The sequence below is a fragment of the Anomalospiza imberbis genome, chromosome 3, assembly GCF_031753505.1.
Source record: "Anomalospiza imberbis isolate Cuckoo-Finch-1a 21T00152 chromosome 3, ASM3175350v1, whole genome shotgun sequence".
NCBI lineage: Eukaryota > Metazoa > Chordata > Aves > Passeriformes > Viduidae > Anomalospiza > Anomalospiza imberbis.
In genome coordinates, this window is record NC_089683.1 from 104,184,415 (window position 1) to 104,207,993 (window position 23,579).

General features: G+C 45.6%; 2 long non-coding RNA genes across 2 annotated transcripts; one reads left to right on the forward strand and one right to left on the reverse strand.

Moving 5' to 3' along the window:
• Positions 1 to 247: 247 nt before the first annotated feature.
• Positions 248 to 23,556, reverse strand: LOC137471686 (uncharacterized). The gene is made up of 3 exons (XR_010997783.1): positions 23,307 to 23,556; positions 22,128 to 22,200; positions 248 to 932 (listed from the first exon to the last, which is right to left on the reverse strand). It is a non-coding gene; the product is annotated as an uncharacterized lncRNA (long non-coding RNA).
• On the forward strand, positions 18,735 to 19,917 carry LOC137469980 (uncharacterized). The gene is made up of 2 exons (XR_010996850.1): positions 18,735 to 18,936; positions 19,844 to 19,917. It is a non-coding gene; the product is annotated as an uncharacterized lncRNA (long non-coding RNA).
• Positions 23,557 to 23,579: the final 23 nt, after the last annotated feature.

Genomic DNA, 23,579 nt, shown 5'->3' on the forward strand with positions numbered 1-23,579 from the left:
GTTCAATGTTGGAGTTATTTTGCCATTTCTGCCCTTAACATTTTCAGCTCTCCAGGCAGAGCAGCACCTGAAGCATGGACACCTTGAAGAAGCAAAGCGATACCTCTCCTGGACTATCCCCAGTAGTTGTCATTTCTTCAAAAACCCATTTTTACTGCTGCTTGGGTGAAAGATGTTTGTGCAAAACACTTAAGTGCCTCCATTTCTGCACAGAGCTTATACATGGACTTTTTACTAATCCAAAGCAAAGCCAAAGTACAGATCCTTCACTCTTCCTTTTTTTGGAGAAGTAGAAAATCTTTGCAGCTCCTTTACCCTTGATGATGCAATGGAGGTTTCCCTTGCTTCACCCAGCTTAATGCCTGCAGAGTTTATTGTGGTGTGTATCACAGGTTCCTTCCTATGAGCCTGCAAACACCCATGAAACACTGAGTGGGACCTATTTCTCCTGACTTTGGATTAATCCAAGGTCACACACACATCTTTATAAGGGAATTAGTACTTTTTAGGATCCCAGCCCTTTGGGTCCCATTTTGCCTTGGGTAATGGAAGCTTCCCAAGAGAATGTGGGTTTAAGCAGTATTTTATGCTTCCTTTCCCAATCAATACACCATAAAATACATGCTGATGTCCCTCTCACAGCTCCAAGGAGCCTCCCAGCTTTGAAGCAGAGCTGCCGGGAGCACTTGATCTTCCTTCGTGCCTTTGCCTGCAGAGTGGCCTCCCGTGGTGCCCTCAGCTGGAGGACAAAGCTGTGTCATTGCAGAGGGTTGCAAACGAGCCGCTGATTACAGAGCACAATTAAGAGACATCGTGCAGGTCCCTGCAAGCTGGTGCATCACAACCTTCCATGCTCCAAAGGTCAGACGAAGTGAGCACAGTGGGAAGTTGGATCCCTGTCACCAGGAAGCTCATTGCAAGCAGGTTCTTGTCTTTTGGGAAAGGCACGTAGAAACATTTAGATTTAATTGCAAGCAGCAAACCAGAATGCCAACGAGATGACAGCAAGCTGGTCCTCTGCAAGCATATGAGATTCAGTCACCAGCTCAAGCCAGGGGGAAAAAAATCAACATTATGAGCTTAGGAAGGCGATAAACTTCTGTACAAGGAGAGGATATAAGGATGTTCCTTAGCTGCAAGTGTGTCTTGCATATATTCATTGTCTTTGAGGTACCTGTCTCAAGCACAGGCTTTACACCACAAGTCTGATGTGGCTTTCACTTACACCACATTTATAGCATTTTTCTGCTGAGTTTGACAACATTGGAGTTTGGAGAAGCAAAGCTCCACACGAGTTTTCAGATCTCTGCAATTTAGGCATGCCCTTCCATATTTTGGATTCCTATCTGAAACAGAGGCTTACAAGATTACCGCCCCCTGTGAGCAAACCCAAAGGGAATAACAGCAAACACCGTGTGAACACAGCTCTCCCTAACACTAGCCCAAGTCCTTTCCCATTCTACCTGCACATCCCTGCTCCAAGCTGTTACCACAGGGATAAAGGCAGGCTGATACTACAGACCTCATGGGCTCATGGGTTTGTCTCTGTAAATAAAACCGGTGCTATTTTTTCTTTGAATAACCTTTAGCAGCTTGATCCTGCTTCTGGGAATGATATTTCCTTTACAGAAACACATTTGAAGGATAATTCACACAGACCCACTAAGAGTTGAGAAAAACCTCCAGAGAGAGCAGACCCGGAACCTGCCCCAGGAGGTGAGTGCCACTCACTTTGATCTGCAAACCCTCACATTTTTGCTCCATTTCCGCAAACTTCAAAAATTCGAAGTTTCTGCAAACTTCTTATGCCAGGATGCAACCTTGCTACATTTTTTGTATGTGGACTATTCAAGGAATAAACTTGTAAATAAATTTCTCTTTTCCCCTCTGTCTTCAAGGGGTTTCATGGAGTGTCTGCTGATATTTGGGTGAACTGTTGCCAGAGGTGTACAACTGCAGAGTAACTCCCAAACCAGACTAGAAGCGTTGGGTTTGCACAGTCTGATCAGAGTGAGACAGACTGACACTTAGAAATATTTCTGCTCAGACTTTCCTTTCTGTCTCAGAGGAATAAAATATTTTCCAATGAGGCTGAATTTCCCTTTTTGTGATGCTTTCACTAGAGAGGCACCATTCTCTCAGGCTCCAGAGACTAAAGATTAAAAAAAATTCTTTCATGTCTAATTTCAGTTTAACTTCTGTTATGACTCCCTGTCTCTGGCCCTATACCAGGATTTCTCCTGCCTTCTGAAGCAAGAGTAAACTCAAACATTAAACAAAATCTTCTATGTAAAAAGAAAACAATTGAACTTTTCATGTGTAAATCTACACATTTGTTCTAGAAATTTAAAATTGATCTATCATCTCTAACACCTCTATCAAAAAACCCATACTGAATAAATTGGAGGGCTTTTCCCCTTTTGTTGACAATACAACAAATAAATTCAAAACAAGAGACAACTGTGCACAGACAACATGAGAGTCAGAGCAGATGAAGAGGAGTTAATATAGAAAAGCTGATTTCCTGTTCATTTTCTGTGCCCGAGTTGTCCTGTCATGTTTCAATATGTATATTGTACTCTGATTTCACAGAGATCAGAAAGCCCTTGCAGACACTGGTCCCTGTGTCACAGGCAGGTGGGTCCTGCTCAAGCAGGACCTGCTGAGACACCCCCTGCCCCCAGCAGCACAGAGAGCGTTACAAAGTCAACCCTGACATCTAAAAGGGAGAAGAGAGGACACGGAACAAAAAGGGAGACAATTCAGATGGAAAAGATGAGCTGAGGACACAGCACAGCCTTGATCTATAGCTGATGTCATGCCCTCAGCACTGCTGGAAGCTCTGGCTGAAGCACAGCAGACTTACATAGGCCAGTCCCAGTTTCATTTACTTAGAAATGAAAGGCACTGCTGGCAGAGGCTTAACGCACAGCCAAGAGCTCAGAAGCAAGCTGAAGCCAGCTGAGGTACCTCAGGTGGCAGACATGGCTCCTTACACACACTCAGATGTGGAGGCTGAGCTCCTTCCAGTCAAGCTGAGAGCTCTCCATGCCTTGGCAGGGATTTGGGCACAAAAGCAGCAGATCAGGGCGGGATGGATCTGCTGAAGTGGCCAGTGAGATCTGTAGCCATCATCAGACACTGCAGCAGCAGTGCTGCTGTCTGGAAAAGGAGGTATCAGATCATACCCAATTAGTTAATTCTGAAAGTTGTGAGTATCACTGTTTGTGCAAGAATCATCCTGTTTTGTTGTGTTTATTTTTTTTTTTTAATAATCTTTTATGTACCTAAGATCAGAAGTATGCAGAAAGTTTAAAATGCTGGAGCAGAAGACAGAAGAAATTTGTTCTCTTTGTTCTTGCCAGAACAATGCTCCAAATTCCCCAGGAAATACATTGTCTTATAAAGCACAAGCATTATTTTCAAATGACCCTAAAATCCCACCAGGGCTCACCAGACACACATATGCTCCCAGACACAGAGCCACAGAACACCAGGAGAAACTCCTCAAAGATTTCCAGCATAATTTTTCCTTACGGTGCTGTATGCAAAGCCCACAGCCCATTTCTGACAGCACCCGTGCAGGTGTGGAGCCTCATTCTCACACCCTCATCCACAATGTGGCAATGCTGGCTTTAACAGGATGCTGGAAATCCAGCAGGACAACAGCCCAACATGTTCTCCTCCAGGGCATAAGTCTGGTGTTGTTCCATAAGTCATCTTTTCGGTTTAGGTAACAACAGTCCAGAGTCAAGGCCCCAGCACTGCACAGCCCCAGGAGCAAGGGCATGTCAGGGGCTGAATATGGGGATATGGCATCTAAAAAGGAGTAACTTCTGGCTGCATAATTACAAACTGCATCATTATGCATGTGCACGACCAAAGGAGAGGACAAACTGAGGTCACCCAGGAAACTTCGATGCTGGCATTTCTTCACCTCTGAGCATCTGACTTTGTAGCTTTAATAATATTCTTGTCATGAAGGGGTTTTGTTTAATTTATATATAGATTATGGGTTGCTGTCCATTGGCAGACACCCACAGTATTGGCTGGATGCATTTTAAACAGCAAACCTTCCCTCTGTTGGAAGGTGTTACACTCTGAATGAAATAGGAACCTGTTTTGATTCTGTGATCTGCCCAGGGATGACAGCACCATATAATGTACCCATCAAAAGTTACTAACTTGATCGTTATGGAATGGGGAATGGTGCATATGACCTTTCTTTTAAATTACCATTGCAGACTTTTAATAGGTTTCTCAATAGTTATTGTTATTAACATGAATATTACAGGAATAAAATCAGCCCCTTACAGTCAGTTATCACAGTGCTTAAACAAAGCTGATATCTGCAAACAGCCTGCTGAGGCACCAAGAACTCCATTGTTCCTAAAGGAAGATTTAGATGGAGACAAATCTATTGCCTGGTAGAGATAATGGCAAAGATATCACCAGTTAATCAATTGTTTTAAATGGGACAGAATTTTACAGCACGTCCTGTGGTTAAACGGGCACAAGCTGATCTTTTGCATCTGCCATGCCTGGTTGGTGTGTGCTGGATGCTGGCTGTGATGTGCAGGGCGCTGCAAGCTGCAGGGTGCTGGCCTGTCCCACATGCTGTGAACCTGCACCTAGAATCCTCTGAGGTCCTGCAGCCACACATCAGAGTTAATGTCACATTTACTGCCGAGGTTAGCGAGCCACACGGGGAACAAATTCCTAACTCACAATGAACTGCATTTTTTTTTTTTAAGATGACCCCTTTTAATTTTAATTTCTAAATGAGAATTGAATAAACTGTTTGGTCATTCCAAAGGAAGGACAAAAACCCAGTCACATATCACTCTGTTAGTTTGCTATTCATCTTTCTTTGGTGCTCCCCCCCACTAGGATCAGTGCTCTAGTGGGTCTCACATCTGCTGTGCATATTTAACTTTTTAGTCACTGGAGGAAAAGCTGCAGTAGTGGGTCTGGAAAAGGACCGGTCTGGAAGAGCTGCAATGCACACAGCAGGGATCAGTGATTACCTAAGGATGTCCCAGTCCCTGGTCAAAGGCCCAGCCCGGGTTCCAGACAAGTGTTTGCGCTTTGGTCTTTCCTGGGAAGAAAGGGGTGAGTTTTGATGGTGCGCAAAATCTTTGTAACAGCTTCCCACTTCTCATGGTCCCAGTGAAGAGTTTTTAGAGCCCTGAGTGCCCTCTGAGGGGCCACTACTCCTCTTACTCCATTTAATGTGCTAAATGCCACCTTGTGAGCTACAGTACCATTTACAGAAATCAATGTAGAACTAAGTTACTAAGCATGTGAAATTGGCTACAAATAGCAAAGGCATTCTTCCAGGGAAGAGACATTTTTTTCTATCATGCCATAGTTTTCAGCTATTATTGTCATTTCTTGAGTATAATTATATATAGTTGGTGCTAAACTGAGTTTACAGCCTGTTGTAATTCCATGCTCTCATCTGTTTTTCTGCCCAGCAAGCCTAACTGCCAGTAACAGGAAGACTCTACCCCATTTACAAAGAGAAAATCATTAAACTTGATCCTACCTATATAGCAACTTAAATACCATAAATTTTAATACTGGGCATTGCAAAGGGCACTTGAAGATGTACTATACTGCCTCCACTGATTCAGGATATGCAATAACTGTGCAATACAAGTCACTAAAGACTCCAAAAGCTACTGGAAATGGAGCATGTCTAGACCTGTGGAGCACCATGCCAATACTGTGTTACCCAGCTTTTTACCTGGCAGCTGGCCAAACCCAATAAAACTAATTACCATGAGATTTCTTTTACAAATGGAAAGGCTGCAGTTAGAGACAATCCAAGTGCAGAGCTCTGTGCAACAGGCAAACACCACTGCCAGTTTTTTTTCTTGTGGAGAAAGGGGCAATTTGCTCCTGCTTACTCCAACAGAGAAAGTCACAGCTCTGTTCTCTGGATCTGCTGCTCCTGGGAGACAGCAGCAGAGAGGACCTGACTATCACTACTATGATAAAGATGATTCCCTTGGTGCCCTGTACTGAAACACTTGCAGATCCCCTTTCATTATATGCAATTTTTAGATGCTTTTTGTAGATAATTTTTTTTTTCACACATCCTTCAATCTGCCACTGCTACAGGGTTCCATCCAGTCAGGTCCAATATGCAGACACAATTTCTGTTACAGAGAATCCCACAGACTCCTTCAACGCAGCACCGATGTAGAAGCTTTCTAAAATTCCTCTACTCCCTGCCAGAGCTTTCAGATTTCACACCAGAAAAGATCACATGGCTCACACTCTCGCAGCCACTTGCTTTTGGCACGTGCTAGGGGCTCACTAGTGTGACCCAGAGCTCAGACATAGGAGCAGAGACACAAATAAAGCTGCTAAAGCAGTTCTGGTGCCCCTAGCCATCACACCCAGAACTGGTTGCCACCAGTACCACAGCACATCCCAGTCTCACATCCAGGATTTTGTTGGCACCAAAAAGCACTGTTGATATTTACCCTGATCCTCTGAAAAATTAGTGGGAAATGAAAAACCAACACAGAACAAGAGTCTTTGCTCAGGATGGCAAAAGCAGAAAGATTATTTGATCAGGAGAGTAAATCTGCCTCCTCCATAGGCATTGATATTTGGGATGGCACTGAGCAGCCATTTTCACAGTTCCAGAAATTCTCTTTCTGGTCAGTGACTACAGACAACACCATCACTGTTGGATACTCCCACCCCACCTCCCAGTTCACACCTAACTCACCTTTACATTACCAGACTGTACAGATGACAGCAAAGTGGCTCCCTCAACTCCACTGGGCTGCCTCACCCTGTGCCTAAACCCAGCCACGTGCTCCAGAGCCTCCTGGCTTAGGGCTGGGGCTGCCCACTGCTCCCCACACATATCCATTGACTATGGCTTTAGGGGCAGAACACATCATTTGCTGCTGGAAAGGCAGCTGGAAGGTTTGGTGCTCCGAGTCTATCAAGTTCTTTAAATCATTTGAGAATATTTACTGGCAGCGGCCAGCACAACACAGTTTTTCACTCCTTTTCCTTTGTTGTTGCTCCCATCCTAATGGACCCTTCCCAGAGCCCTCCTGGGAATCCATCAGAGACCTATCCTCTCCTGCCAAGACTAGCCCAGGAAACAGTGGCTGATATAAAGCAAGAGGCATCACACCAAGAAAATGGCTCATTAATGACAATGTTTAGCACAGACACCAAAGATCCCTCTTGAATGAGGGGATCTGTGTCTGACAATTTGTATCTGACTGCAGGGAGAGCAGAAAATAGCATGGTGTAAGGAAGGACACACAGCAAGGCTCCCAGGGACACTTCTGCCCAAGAAGGAATCTTTTCCTGGGAGTCTACAAAAGCCATTCTTTGTCTCACCTGCTGCCCCATTTACTCTGCTCTGTACAGGTCACAAGAAGTCAGCTCAGAATGTTCAGGTACAATGGAACATCACTTTCAATCTCCAGCTTCCAAAGCAAGGCAGGCACCATACTGCCATGGACACCTTCAGAGTGAGGAAGTCAGACCAGGCTCTGTCCCTTCTGTAAAGTTTCAAGGGCATTCATTCCCCTCCTCCCAAAGAAGGTTGCCTGAGCAGATGACTGCACCATTTTGGAGCACGTTTCCCACTGCTGCGGGCACCTCTGCAGGCTGTGAGCACTTAGTCTAGAGCTTCCACCAAAGTCATATGCATTTTGAAACACAATGACTCTGCAGCCTTGGCCAAGGATTCCAGTTGTATTCCCCAAGCGTTATGCTCACTGTGCTAAAAAGCACCTGCAAAGCAGTTCTTTCTGGTATTTACTTTGTAAAATTAAGTACAGGGAGGGAAAATAATAGAAATCAGTATCTTTCTGCTACCCCTTAGTTTGCATAAGCAGTCAATGGTAAATGTCAAATGGCAGCAGTGCATTAAAAAAGGATCACACTGAAAAATTCTGTCTTCAAGGCCAGATCCCAAATCCTTCACCAGCCCCAAAACTGCTCTAGTTTCACACACAACACCCTACATTAGGATTGTGCACACTAATGCCTAATTTAGCCATCACAACTTCAGGAGTGTGGGAGTCAGAGAGACTCCAACAGCATATATGCAGAGGGCTCTCTCTAAGCTGAATTTTGGGAAGTGCTCCCCCGCTTCAGACAGCTCTTCCCAGGTTCAAAGGAAGGCACATGGAATATTGTGAGATCTGAGCTCATTAGAGGAGCAGGTTGGGATATCTGCAGCTGAATAAGCAGGTTGCTTTGGGAATAACTTGAAACAGATGTCCTGTCTTTGCACTCCCTGAATATTTGCTGCAAATAAATTGCAAGTTCAGGGTTTAAGGCTGAGTCTGTCATTTATCTCTTTAGCAACTCCTCTTCTGTTTTCTTCTGCCTGTTTTCTTTCAGGGCAGAAAATCTCTTCTGTAATGAGATGACTTCCGAAGCTAGAGAGCAAAATCTGCTTTTTGACTGAGCAAGGGAAATTAAGGACTCCCTGCTAGATGAGTTTACTGATTTTTCAGGTAGAGAATACTAGGAGATGCTCTGCACATGGTCCAGGACAGACACACATTCAAACATCAAAGCTCGCTGAAGAAAACCATCAACTAGGCTTTATTAAGGGAATTTCCCTTCAAGATATTTTCCCCAAAACATTTATTGTTCAGTCTGGGGAGGAAGTTGGGGTTTTGTGTATGTTAAGTTCAGCCTACAAACTGTTATTTCAGCATAGCAATGCATTTACTCATATCAAATGTTTGAAAGAGATGAGGGACACTTGTTCTGACCCCATACCCAAGTCGTGGAAAATACTCACTCTGGACTAGAAACATATTTGCTAAGAGATTACTTAAAGTACATGTCAAGGAGGCTTGATTCCCCATCATACAGGAGCATTTTGCTTTGCAAGACCAAAGCACACAGTGTTTCACACACAGGCAGTGTCCTGGGATGGCTCTGTGAGACACCCCCAGCCTCTGCCAGAAAGTAGCTACTGATCAAAGTCCCTTTCACTTCCCATCTAGAAGGTAACATTGAGAGATCCATTCAGGGTTGGCAGCCAGCTCCATTGGTCAAGGCCCAGAACATATTAAAATAACATTATACAGATAATGTACAAGGGACTAAAACAGACAACAGCTTCTAACTCCTACTAGCACAGAAAATGGGCCCTACCAGTCTACTGCCTTAACACACAGCGATGTGTCTCTTCTGCCTGCGCTGTTGGGATAGATAACCTTTCCTGTGTGCAATTCTCTTAGTAATGTGCCTATCTCAAAACTGTGCAAAAAAAACTTGCAAAAATCGGCACAGAGGATTAGCTCAAGTCTCAAGACCAAGAGGCAATAATTCACCCACTCCATCAGCACTACCAGAAGCTAATGTAAAATAAATTCCATGGGAGTTTCCAAAAATGTTAGATGACAATAATACCTTAGTGAAGCAGAGCATATTTTATGCATCCTGTTCATTAGCTGAAAAGCCTGTCTGCAAGACCTTTTCTTCTCATTTGAATTAATCACACTGTATATTAAGAAAAGACCTGCTGAGCTCTTTAATACATAAAGTATTTAAAAGATGCTATTAAAAAAGTTATTTTGGAAAATTGCAATTATACCTCTATGTGTACACTTGCATTTATTGCTTCTCTTCCTGTCAGCCTGCATCAAGCAAGAGACGTATGAGCATTTCCACAGCTGGAGGTTTGGAGCCATGCTAGGGATGTTTACATGGAAGTAACAGTACTACAGTATTATCCTGGTGAAAGGCTACACATCTTCCAACATGCATTTCATACTAAGTTTATAGAGTACCTCAGCTTCGATCTACATCGCAGTTCCAAACCCAGGAACCCAGAAAATCCAAGCTCAGCCTAGTCCATTAAGTAGTGCCAACAACCTCCAACTGATGCTGTGCATGGAAACTCCTCTATGTGCAGCATGTCAGTTAGTCTGGAGCCTTAAATATTTTAAAAAGCCCTTTGCAAGGCAACAAACCCATCTGTCCACCAAAGTACATCCCCTTATGTGAATTAACTGTCTTACCTAAAAGGAACTTCAACTTTTTGCTTTTGGCCTTGACAGGCAGACAATTTTTCTAGCTTGAGATTCTCTCCAACTGATACAATAAATGCAGCCACTGCCAGTTTATCTCCATTTAGTCTGGCACCAGGCAGCTCTTCTCCCTTCCTGATGTTCACCCTTAAAATGTTTATAGGCAACAGCCTAAAACATCCAGCCAGCCCTTAAAGTGAGACTTGGGCACTGATTTTTGTGTACAAGACAAGCAAAATTTCTGCATACAGGGCTATCACCCTGCTACCATGATTAAAAGCAGGAAAATAGCAAAATATGAATTCCAGAGCCCTAAAAAAATCTCATGAAATTTGTGAATCACAACAGCAAACAGGTCTCACCCAGACCCCCATGGACAGCATTGGTAAAGGCTGACATAAGGGCAGCAGCTCCAAGTGCTAAATGGATAAAGTGGCATCCCCAGCAGAATTTTTCTTCATTCATTATCAGCGCATTTTTAGAGCCACCACATAACCCTGCCCCATCCTTCCCCACAGGGATATGGGTATCAAGTCATTCGTCAGCAGAATATTGTCACATTTTACAATATCACCCTTAAGTACACAGGCTCTCAACAGGAGAGCGCTGGAGGTTATTGATTTTGAACCACTGACACAGCAGACAGCATCCCCTCAGCAGGAGAGATGCCCAAGGTTAAATGCCTTCTTAAAATACACATTTGGCTACAGGAGTTTCATTAAGTCCAATAAACCATCAGGTATCGACTGGTGGCACTATTTATAAATAATCAGCCAGTTCAGTGCTGACCCCTTTTTTATTTAATGAAATTTGCTTCCTCTTGTCAGTGTCAGGTATTTTGAGTCGGCAAAACGCTGTGACCTCTCCTACGCTAAAAATGAAACTGTGTATGAAGACTGTCACAAAAGCCCAACACCAGCTCCCGGAAGTAGCATGTATCTATTTAGGCAATATAAACAAGATGTCAAGTCTTTAGGAGTGTGAGCTGTTGAAGCAAGCACCAAACCCTCCCTAGACATTTGTACACCACAGACAGGGAGCAAGGAAGCTCTTTCATTCAGCCTTCATTAAATAAATAATATATTATGCACAAGTAAAATTTGTGTTATTGCAGCAGTGACAACAACTCATTCTGAATTAAGACATCTAGGAATTAAATGACTCACTCTTTGTGCATTTCCTAAAGAGAAAGAATTTCCTAAAGGCAGGATTTCTTGTAGAGAAGCTGCGATGTCCCACAGCATTGTTGGCCCCGCCAGGTCAGAGCTGGGCCTCAGCAAAGCCTCCCTTCTCAGAGGTTCAGTGCAGGACTAATATCCTGCTGTGCTCAAGCCCCCACAGTCCCTTAGTTCAGCATTGCTTCCTCCTCCTTAGCCCAGAACTGGCAGGAGCTTTATCTACCACAGGCTGGAAAAATCTCATTTTGAGTTAATGATCCTTTATTTCCCAGTGGACATTCCTTACTCCTATTCTTTATACCACTGTGGCAGAAGTAGGGATCCCTTTTCCTCTTTCTGAGGTAGTTTGGTCACCTGACCTTTAAATTCTCCTGCACCATCCATAAGGCAGGTAAGAGTGGGGAATCACACCAAAAATCCAGGAAACATAAGCTCAGCCCTTTAGGCCATTCTATATTTAGCAGTTCCCTGGTGTGCTGCTTTGTTTCTCATTGCTGTTGTCAGAATCTATGCAGGAGAGGGAGCTGCTGTTTTACAGAAGAACAGCCCTTCCTACCCAGGTGTGAAGTGTGGGATGTCAGAAGACCCGGAGCAGGAGCTGCCAGGTCAAACACAGCACCCAGACAGTTCTTCCCCTAAGGCCCAGCCTTGCTGTACTCGCCCTGGAAGCCGCGTGGGTTTGTTTCCATGTGCACCCCTCATTCTCACAGCAAGGGGTGCATTCCTGGTATGTGGGTGTGTGTGTACACATTTATAGTCACTACATTGCATGGGGACATTGACTTGATTTGCAAGTAAGCAGCATTCTGTGACACCACACTGTAATGAATATGGGGCATGGAGAGATAAGGAGTTACTACAAGGCAGGATTAAAACCCTTCAGTTGATCTGTATTGATTTTATTTTTGCCGTACTGCCTACCTGATCATACATCTTCCCATTCCCATCCCGCTGCTGGGCAGAAGGGGACAAGGCTCAGCCGAGCCTGCAGAGTCTGGCATACATCCATGGAGCAGAGGAAAAGCTGCCGGCATCCTTGAGTGGTTACAAATTACAGACGTCTCACCAGGGGACCGGGCTGGAGCCAGGATCCAGCTCTCCAAGTACAGCTAAATTACACTCTCATCTGCTCTGCCAAGCAGCCACTGTGGCAGACACAGGTCCATGCCCGAGGCCACCGTGCACATCCACCCACAGCACTCCAGGCATGGAGGGGCCAAAGGACTCCCTGGCTGTCCCACTTGGCCCAGGTTTAGCCCTGTCCACGTGTAACAACCAAAATCCCCTCCAGGAAAGGCAGACAAGAGTTGCACAGTGGGAGTGCTGAGGGAGAGCTCCCACACCTGCACACTCAGCAGCCACAGGTGCTGCCTTTGCTGCTCCGCCAGCACAAAACTCCCTTTCTTTCCAGCCCAGATTGACCCAGGAGCAGCTGCTGTGTGAGCAAATAGCTCCCACCCCTCCCTGCTGACCGGAAAGCAGCAGATTCTTGGAAAGCAGGAATTATTTTCAACCTTGTTAGCATTTGCCAGGCATCATTTCAACCCTAACATTATAGGTGTTTAATAGGGCCATACTGAAAGTATTTGAACCTTGCAATCGATACAGCTGAGCCACTGCACAAAATTTACAATTGATCTGTGTTTCACTTCATTAAATGTTAGTTTTACAAGCTTTGAAGATAGGCCTGCTTAAAATTGTTTAACAACCTGTGGCTGCATCATCAGCTCTAAATGGCCACACAGCACTGACTGAAGTCTAGCCCCACTAATCAGTGATCTCTTGCCCTACAACAGTATCAAACTCACTTTTAAATACCTGTAACATGTTCAGCAACATTCCTTGAAGCTCAAAGCAAACTGACACAACCACTTAGAGAAAGAGAGAGCACGGACAATAAAACTGAAACCCTGGGCCCACCTTCTTTGAACACCCATCTCAGATGTGGCTGAGCTGCCCACCCTACAAACCCCAAGGAGGGACTCTTGAAAATTCTTAAAATACTAATTTTTTGAACATACCAGCTCCTCTGGAGCAAGCAGGCACATGTTGTTAGTCATTTGGAGACCACACAATCCTCAGGTGGACTAAGGCATACAGATTTGCAGCAATAATAATGTGCACACCCAGCAAATTAATCATCAATCTGCTTTCTGGCTTCTCTTCCTTGAGTCACTGAGTTAAGAGTGAAACACAAGACCTTGATTCCTGCTACACCAGGTTGGCTGAGAGGAGCTATCAAGCCCTTACTCCACAGGCAATGCTCTGCATGGGATAAGTTATGAGGTCTGATAGCAAACCATCACTCTGTTACCACTACTAACACACAGTGTTACTTATCTTCTAGACAAGTGTAATATTTTAGTGCAAATGGATTTATGTACTAATATTTCCTCATTTCTATGGCCTTGCCTCACCAGCCTCTCTATTTTCACTTCCACAGCCAACAGCTAGTAATAGAGAAAAATACTGTACATTCATTACAGATGAAAACAAAAAAAATTTCCACATCTATTATTTCTTTATGCTCTGGTTAAAGGTTACACTTTCCTCTTCATTCCTGTCTCCTGCAATTTATTAAGCCCTTTGCCAGGGTAATTCTTAGAGTAGGCAAAAATCTATTTACACAAACAACTGCTATATCGTACAAATCACCAGATAAGAATCAGAGCATTCTTGAAAATTAAAACATAAATATCTACACACACACCAGTAGCTGAGGAACTTTGTCACCTACCGCATGTAGACAGGCTTCTCCTTGCTTCTCCTGCCATCCAGAGCTGCTTCTGGAAATGCTGCTCAGGTCCCATGGAAATGGCCACTCACAGTTGCTTGTGCCCAGGGCTGCTGTGGCAGTCCTGCCCCATGCCTGGGTGCCCTGCTCTTCGTCAGAGGGAGTGCTGCTGTTCAGCAGTGGGGGCTCAGAGAATCAGGCCACATTCACAGCCCAAAAAAAGCAGCTCCCCCATTCACCAGGCAAATAACTGGACACAGCAAAAGCACAGAAAACATTTTTGCATTGGTACTCCACATGACAGACCAAAATCTCCCAGATGCCACTACTGAGGCGTTACACTTCAGCAATTACTCATTCCTCTGCCAACAAATGGGAAACCTCTTTTGGTTGCCAGGAGCTCCATGGTCAGGAGGGAGACACACATACAAATGTTGAGATTTGGAGGTCTGCCCTGCACAGTCATCAAAACCACCCCTGCAACACATCCCAGGGAGGGTCACAGCACCTACTACAGCAAAGGAATTCAGAGAATTCTCCTTTGTGCATTATTTCTCTCCCTCATCCACATCTTTGCTTTGGGCCATGCTGACAGCAGAGGCTGGGAAGTGGAATGTTGGACTTGGAGCTAAAGCATCACAAAATGCAATGTTTATTGTCATTGTCTGCAGGAGCAAAGCTGTTTCTCTGACATTCCTACACAAAATAAACACAATCCTACAGGATAAGAGGAGTGGGGCGCTGCTCCAGCCACAGCTCAGCATGACTTCACAAGCCCCAGCAGCCTCTGCCAACTTGCCTGGCACAGCCACAAAACCAACTCCAGACCCAAGGTAGGAAAGGAGAAGAACTGAAACCAGCTCTCAGCTGCAAAGTTTTATTCCTCCGAGCACTGACAAAACCCAGATGGTGTTTTCTCTGAGTGAAGACCATTTTGCACCTGGAAAACTCCAGTTGGGAAGAGAAACCAGAAGGCAAAGGGGAGAAATCTGCTCATGCAAGCACTTTGCCTTGCAAACAGAGCTGTACCCCTCTAATCAGCAGCAAATGTTCCTGTGCACAGCAGGAATACGTGCAAAGCAAACCTGGCTCTCAAAGAGATGAAGGCATTTCTTCACGTCAGTAAATATTTCACACTGATGCAAACAAAAAAAGCCAAACAGACACCTGTTGGAAGGTTTAAAATTGAGGAAAATGTGTTAACAAAAATGGCGTTAATGAGGCTGTTTGGGATCTACCTTTCTTTTCTGAAATCATTTGAAGGGCTAGGGCTGAAGTCAGCAGCAGATGGGAGGGGCCTGCCCTCAGGAGCAGAGTTCAAACAGCAGGATTTTTCTGAGTAATGTTCCCAAGCAAAAGCCACCAAGCATTCCCAGATGCCTTCCAGTAGTACCACGGCAAGTAACACCACATACTAACATAAACACTAAGCTGAGACCAAATAAAACAATCCTGCTTTTCAGGCCTAAACTCCACATACCCAGAGTAAAGCCCACACACAGTTACCCCTCTCTACTTACTTGCAAGGTGAAATTGATTTTTAAACCATTTTAATCACTACCTGTGACAATTTCCATGTAATTTACACTCCCCAGGAAATGACAACAGATACACCAAAACAAGAACAGAAATTGTATAATTTTGAGGTAATTTTCCAGTCATTTATACCCATGAAATCCCAGTTAACAGGACTACATCTGTAAAGCAGCAATAGCAATGTGAACTGATTTGGTCCTTTATTTTTAAGTGAATATCTGGTAAACCAGCATTAATTTTCTGGTGGGTTGGAATATTGTAAGGATGACTCAAGTAATTGAAAGGAGAATAAAACCTTGGGTTTGTACGCAGTTATAGTTCAGCACTGCAGTAATTTTTGCTGCCCTTTGGACACCTTTATGTATCTGAAAAGAATGAAAACTCATAGGACACATCTGAGCAGAGAGTTACTTTGGTTACACAGCTCTCTTCTAATAGTATTCCTTAACTGATATAATTTCAGCTCCTCTTGTTCTGGCCACTGGAATTCTGAGGCTAGCAATATGCAAAACAGGAATTAAAAATGTGGTTAATAGACAGTTTAGCCCAAAACCTTATTGGAAGCATATTTAATTACTCCTAGGGAAGAAAAATAAAAAAGTCTGCCTAATATTTCCTCCCCAACCAAATGAATAACATGGGGTAATTAGACTAAACATCTTTCCCTCTTGCAATCACTCATTTATGGACTGTTTACATATTTTCTATGATGACAGAAAACTAAAATGCAGCAAATATGACTTAGAACCCATTTTTTATAACGTGCATTCAGAAAGTTTTCCTCAGTCTGTGACATCGACAGCTCCTGAGCTACCCACAGCCACAGGTGGAGGCAAAATTTATTTATGCAGATTCCATCCAGCCCAAGAAAAGCTCTCTCCCTGTATGACACAAAGGACTAGAAATCTCCAAATTCCACCTCTTTTTTTTTTAAATTTTTCCCCTCCAGACTCTCCCAGATCGGTATTTTCTGTATTTATGGTGAGTACCTGTGCTGGGGGTGAAGGCCTGATCCTGCGAGGGGAGAACAGGGCCGTGAGGGAAGATGGCGGAGACGGGGCTGTGAGGGGAGAGAGGGGAGTTGTGAGGGGAGAATGGGGCCATGAGGGAACAATTGAGCTGTGAGGAGAGAGAGAGAGAGGAGCTGTAAGGGGAGAATGGCACCGTGAGGAGAAAGAGAGGGGAGATGGCAGAGGTGGGGCTGTGAGGGGAGAATGGGGCTCATGAGGGGAGAGAGAGGAGAGCCGTGAGGGGAGATGGTGGAGATGGGGTTGTGAGGGGAAAGAGGGGAGCGATAGGGGAGTTATGGGGAGAATGAGGCCGTTGAGGGGAAAACGGGGCTGTGAGGAGACGGAGTAGTTATGAGGGAAGAATGGGGCCGTGAGGGGAGAGAGAGGGGAGTTGTGAGGGAAGACTGAAAAAGATGGGGCTGTGAGGGAAATTGTGAGGGAAGATGGTGCCGTGAGGGGAGAGAGAGGAGAGCCGTGAGGTAAGACGGGAGTTGTGAGGGGAGATGAGGCTCTGAGGGGGTGTGCGAGGGGCGTGCGGCTCCCGCCGTCCCGGCTGCACCACGTGAAAAAGCCCACTGTAAAAACCAGCCCCGGGCATCTGGGGAACAGAAACACCCCGACAACCCACTGTAAAAACCAGCCCCGGGCATCTGGGGGACAGAAACACCCCCGACAGCCCACTGTAAAAACCAGCCCCGGGCATCTGGGAACAGAAACACCCCGACAACCCACTGTAAAAACCAGCCCCGGGCATCTGGGGGACAGAAACACCCCCGACAACCCACTGTAAAAACCAGCCCCGGGCATCTGGGGAACAGAAACACCCCAACAACCCACTGTAAAAACCAGCCCCGGGCATCTGGGGAACAGAAACACCCCAACAACCCACTGTAAAAACCAGCCCCGGGCATCTGGGGAACAGAAACACCCCCGACAACCCACTGTAAAAACCAGCCCCGGGCATCTGGGGGACAGAAACACCCCCACAACCCACTGTAAAAACCAGCCCCGGGCATCTGGGGAACAGAAACACCCCCGACAGCCCACTGTAGAAACCAGCCCCGGGCATCTGGGGGACAGAAACACCCCGACAACCCACTGTAAAAACCAGCCCCGGGCATCTGGGGGACAGAAACACCCCGACAACCCACTGTAAAAACCAGCCCCGGGCATCTGGGGAACAGAAACAGCCCGACAGCCCACTGTAAAAACCAGCCCCGGGCATCTGGGGGACAGAAACACCCCCGACAACCCACTGTAAAAACCAGCCCCGGGCATCTGGGGAACAGAAACACCCCAACAACCCACTGTAAAAACCAGCCCCGGGCATCTGGGGGACAGAAACACCCCCGACAGCCCACTGTAAAAACCAGCCCCGGGCATCTGGGAACAGAAACACCCCGACAACCCACTGTAAAAACCAGCCCCGGGCATCTGGGGGACAGAAACACCCCCGACAACCCACTGTAAAAACCAGCCCCGGGCATCTGGGGAACAGAAACACCCCAACAACCCACTGTAAAAACCAGCCCCGGGCATCTGGGGAACAGAAACACCCCAACAACCCACTGTAAAAACCAGCCCCGGGCATCTGGGGAACAGAAACACCCCGACAACCCACTGTAAAAACCAGCCCCGGGCATCTGGGGGACAGAAACACCCCCGACAACCCACTGTAAAAACCAGCCCCGGGCATCTGGGGAACAGAAACACCCCCGACAGCCCACTGTAGAAACCAGCCCCGGGCATCTGGGGGACAGAAACACCCCGACAACCCACTGTAAAAACCAGCCCCGGGCATCTGGGGGACAGAAACACCCCGACAACCCACTGTAAAAACCAGCCCCGGGCATCTGGGGAACAGAAACAGCCCGACAGCCCACTGTAAAAACCAGCCCCGGGCATCTGGGGGACAGAAACACCCCCGACAACCCACTGTAAAAACCAGCCCCGGGCATCTGGGGGACAGAAACACCCCCGACAACCCACTGTAAAAACCAGCCCCGGGCATCTGGGGGACAGAAACACCCCCGACAACCCACTGTAAAAACCAGCCCCGGGCATCTGGGGAACAGAAACACCCCCGACAACCCACTGTAAAAACCAGCCCCGGGCATCTGGGGAACAGAAACACCCCCACAACCCACTGTAAAAACCAGCCCCGGGCATCTGGGGGACAGAAACACCCCAACAACCCACTGTAAAAACCAGCCCCGGGCATCTGGGGGACAGAAACACCCCCTGCCCCGATCCCAGCAAATGAATCCTGGGACACAGCAGGACCAAGCCCTCGGTGCTTTCCTCAAGCAAGCGAGGACATTGCCGACTGATACCTCAGCCTCAATTAATTAATCGAGATCCAAGATAAAACCTTATCAGCGCTAGTCTGGGCACTGATCACTGGCCGCCTCTGCTCTTCATTGCTCCTTTTTCCTGCTAAGGTAGGGATATTAGCAGGGGAAAAGCCAAGCCGGCTGTCACATGGAACTATTCTCTGAGAAAAGAGAAGGCAGCTTCAAAAAAGCCGAGGGAAGCAGCTAGGAAAGCTTCAAGTTGTCTATTTTTCCTTTATTTACGTTTTTTTTTTTTAACCAACTGCTCATTTTTACACCTGAAAATGCCTCCAAAGTGCCTTTAGAGCAGCACATTTATTGCTCTCTGCTGGCACATACCTGCCTTCCCATCCATCTCAGTTTTCCATCAGCACTTGCAGAAACATTTTCCTGGACACAGTAAAGTTATTACTTAACATAATCCATAAGCACATATGGATTACGGATGCTCTGTATGGATATCCCTGCACTTTCCATTCTGTCAGGGTACCAACACAGCTTCTTCCCTGCCTCTTTGGCCTGGTTTGTCCACAGCTACAAATGCAGATAAGCTGCTCCAAGACAGCCCACATGTACTGCAACAGCGCAGGAAGAAACTGAAACCTCCAGTTCATGTTTAGCAGCATAAAGTAAGACCACCCAAGCAATACATCCAACCCCCAAAATACTCAGTGCAAAACTCTGAAAACTCTAGTGAGAAGCCAGAGAGATGCTGCAAAATGGCCACAACAGGCTTAAAAATAAAAACAAAAAGGAAGTGTGAAAATCATGCCAGAAAGGGAAAAAACCACAAAAAATTCCACAGTCTTAATATCAGAACATACAAGAATGCTCGTAAGGAAGTCTTTAAAATGAGTTTCATAATTTATTGTGATTGAAGAAAAGGCCTTATTCATGACATCATTCATCTTGAACCTAATTGTATGCACATGTTGGGGTTCCAGCCTGAAGCAATGGGTTAATTCTCCAATTATTTCACAGGATTAGAACTACTTTTTTTTTTTCTTTTCCCCAGGAAATGTAGTGTGATTGTGAAGCCCATCAAGACATGCTATTTCATAATTAATTCTAAATAAAACGTGAATTCTCTCCTTTGTCTAAGTAGTTTGCTTTGGCTCAGCTAGGAGCAGCAATTAGCAGGACAGCCTCCCTGAACACATTTGATCTGCTACAGGGTTTCCTGCTGTGGATCAGAGGAACAAACCTGATTTCACACAATCCATGGGGCTTATGTTGCCTGGATGTGCTGTAATTAAAATGATCTTTTTTTTCCCCCAAGGGCTTTGTTTATCTGCTTGTGCTTTCTCACACAGAGGCATTCACATACCTAATCTAGCACTTCTGTTGGTTTACACTTCTGCTCTTTACCAGCTCCCTTTGTCGCATTCACTGTTTGTAGTTTGGTGCAGAAACTGGGACCTGCTGTCACTGGTGTTATAGGTCTGTTTTATTAGCAGGAGTAGAGGAACAGTTCCCATGGAAACATTTCCAGGTTTCATGGTGTGCTTTTCCTGGGATTCTCAAGGTTGGGTATGGTGGGCTCTGGGCCTTCCTAAATGGGAGCATTCAGCAGTCTGTGGAGACTTCCCCTTCAGCAAGAGGAGGAAAAAACTGTATTTTTAGATTGTGTATTTCCTCTCTTTTGAAGTCTAATGCCTGTGAAAACAGAGCAGCTCGACAGTCCCACACCACTGATTGATGGTCAGGCCAATCCCACCACTCTGACAACAAACCGGATCCTATTTGGAAAGGCCACTTCCAAACCCAAGAGACCATTTTCCTTTCACTCTGACCTTTACACTTAAGTTGTGAGTGAAGCTGTGGTTTAACAGAGCTCAGCACACTGGCCTGAGCCAGGATGGCCCTCCCTGTGCCACACCAGGGAGGACTTCCCAAGCTTCTTAGAAAAAAAAACTCCAAACATGCCATCAAACCTCTCCTGCTCCACAGTGGAGGTGTTCAGGCCTGGGAACACCACTGCTCACCAGCCAGTCTGAGCCCCTAGCATTTGCCGAGAGTGATGAGAAAAAGAAAATGAAGTCACCTGTGAAAGGATTAAACCACCTTCTCTCACCCTCAGTGTTTGCCACACACAGGTGAGCTCATTGCAAATCGATTGTCCCACCTAAACAGAGCATGAGATTCACCTGCAGCAGCCTGGGTCCTGGCAGGGCAAGTCCCCATCCCCCTTCCCTTTGTACTCTTTCTTTCCAGAAGCTGGCAATGGGCTCCCAGTGTTAGTTTTTCCTTTTTTTTTTTTTTATCTGCAGCCTCACAAATATTTTTTTAAGTCTACTTCAATCTATACACAGTAGTGGGGGGCAAAAAAATCCAAACATCAAATTTCAGGGCCACAGCCAGTGCTTTGAAGATATCATTATAACAAGTTCTTATTCAAGAGGAGAGTAATTATCATGTTCTAACAAACACATTAAATAATTCAGGATTATTATTTTGGCAGTTCTTTGTGAACCAGGTGTTTAGGAAGCGGTTTCAGACAGAAGCCTGTGATGCACTCTCTGGGGTCCTTCCCCACAAGTCAGTAGCATGAGGAGAGCCACTAATACTTGGACAAGGCTGGGGCTCCCCAGAGCCTGACTCCAGCAAAACCCTCATATCAATATCACAGGACACCGTAGCTTTACTTATTTCTCATCATCCCCATCAATATGTCTCAATTTTAGAATTACTCACAGGGAACTATCTGAGCTTTCACAGTTAAGGAAGATTCAAGTAAGGCTTCTGTCTCTGGTCTACGTTATCTTAAGCTTTTAAAACACAGTCATATTTTTATTTAAGTAAAAGTATTCAGAAGTTCATTTTCCTTCACACTACCATCTCTGTGATGCTTGACCCCTACCAATCCCACATAGTCTTGCTAAGCCTTCCCCTCCTCTGACCTTCCACACACTGAAAATCTCAACCATGCCATGCTATTTCTGGGATTTAAAAAAAAAAAAAAATCCAAAACACCAAAAAAACCAAAAAAACAGAAGGAATCTGGAGCCACCAATCAGGTGAGGAAGGAGCTTTTTCTTTAAGAAAAGAGTGATTCCAAAGAAGATGATTTGCTCATTCCTCCTTTGGCAGTTCCCCTTCCCCCCCACTCCCAGTATTGCATGCATCAGACCTGAACTGCCAGCTCTGGCAAACACCACCTCACAATCCTCTCCTGCACGTGCTAGAAAGTACCATAACCACAATCAGCCCAGCAAATCCCTGTTTGCTGCTGGATTAATTAATGCAGAGCCTCTATTACTCATCCCAGGCAGAGCTGCTATCGAGTCAGCTGTTCTTACCTTAGGGATTTTGGACAACCAGAGCTGCAGTTTGGTGCTGGTTTGGGGATATTCATGGCCGGTTCACCTGAACCTGGAAAACACAAGTGTGGAGATCGACAGAGATTTTGGCATTCCATACCCAGCAGCTGCATTTGCTAACCCATCCTGTTCAAAATAAAGGACAGTCTCATCAAGACTTTTTTCTGCTATTTTCTTCTGTATCAAAGTTGTGAGATCAGTATAAAGAATTCACACCACCCTAGGACTTACTCCAAAAACATTTGGGAAATTAAACAAACCAGTGCCCTAGCATGGCTGGTATTTGCTGGGGAGGCAACACAGAGAGCCTGGAGGGCATTTGGTGTTTGAGAGGTTTGGGTAGCACAAAGGAGCACTGGGCCAGGCGCTGTCCCCAGGCCACAGAGGCTGTTTGGGCTAGCTCTGCTGAAAACATTATAAAGGGCATTCTGGCTTCATGCCACGTTCATAAACATGTCCATCAACTGCAGCCTTTGGGGAACAGGCTCTACTGAAACCAGTCACTTGCTGAAAACAAAGTGCCATTCTTCACTTTCTAACCCTTCAGCAAAGCAGCTTTCCTGCAGTACAGAAGGTAAAATCCACTCCATACATCCACTACACAAGTGCTATTTAAAATTCACTTGCACAATGAATTTATAGTTCATTCAGGCTCAGCTCAGATCCTGGGAAAGGCCCTGTAACAACATGTGCAAATCTTTAACCAAAGCAGAATTCTGCTAAAAACAACCGCACAAAGAGTCCACGAGGCTTGGTACAGTTGCATTTCACTGAAAAAGGCTTAACCACAGGGGCAGGGAGCAAGACAGAGGAGCTGAAGGTCCCCAAGTACTACAGCAATTTTTATTCATTAGCACAGAGGCATTTCAGCAGGCCACAGACTCTCCCAAGAGCACTGACCCCCTTCTCCATACACTGCCCACTTTCTTCTCTTAGGAAGGTGCATTTTAAGGAGGTCCCATGGGATTTATTAGCTTAAAGATATTGACTGCACTAAGCATCTCTTTTCTCCAGAAAACTCAGTGAAATTCAGTGGCTCTGCAGTAAGAGCCAGCCCCTTCCCCTGGCCCACACAAGCTCATCCTGGACAGGGATGTGGTGATACATAAGGCCACCAACACACTATAGAACACTGCCAGCCCCACCAGCACCCCTTACCTGAATAAGAAGACTCCAGGAGCTCCACATTCTCCTGTCCACACCTCAAGACTACCCTGTGAGGAGGGCAAGAAGAAAGAACCAGCACAGCTCTCCTGGGGCTGCAAGCACAGCACAGCTGAGGACTGAATGAGTTGCACCTGGTCACAACCCCACAATTACCCACAGCTATTCCTTGTTTAGCAGAAAACAGAGAAGCAACTTCACGTTACTGGGATTTTTAAAGACACCTGGCAAGTAAATGAAGAAAACTACACAGCATGCTGCTAATTT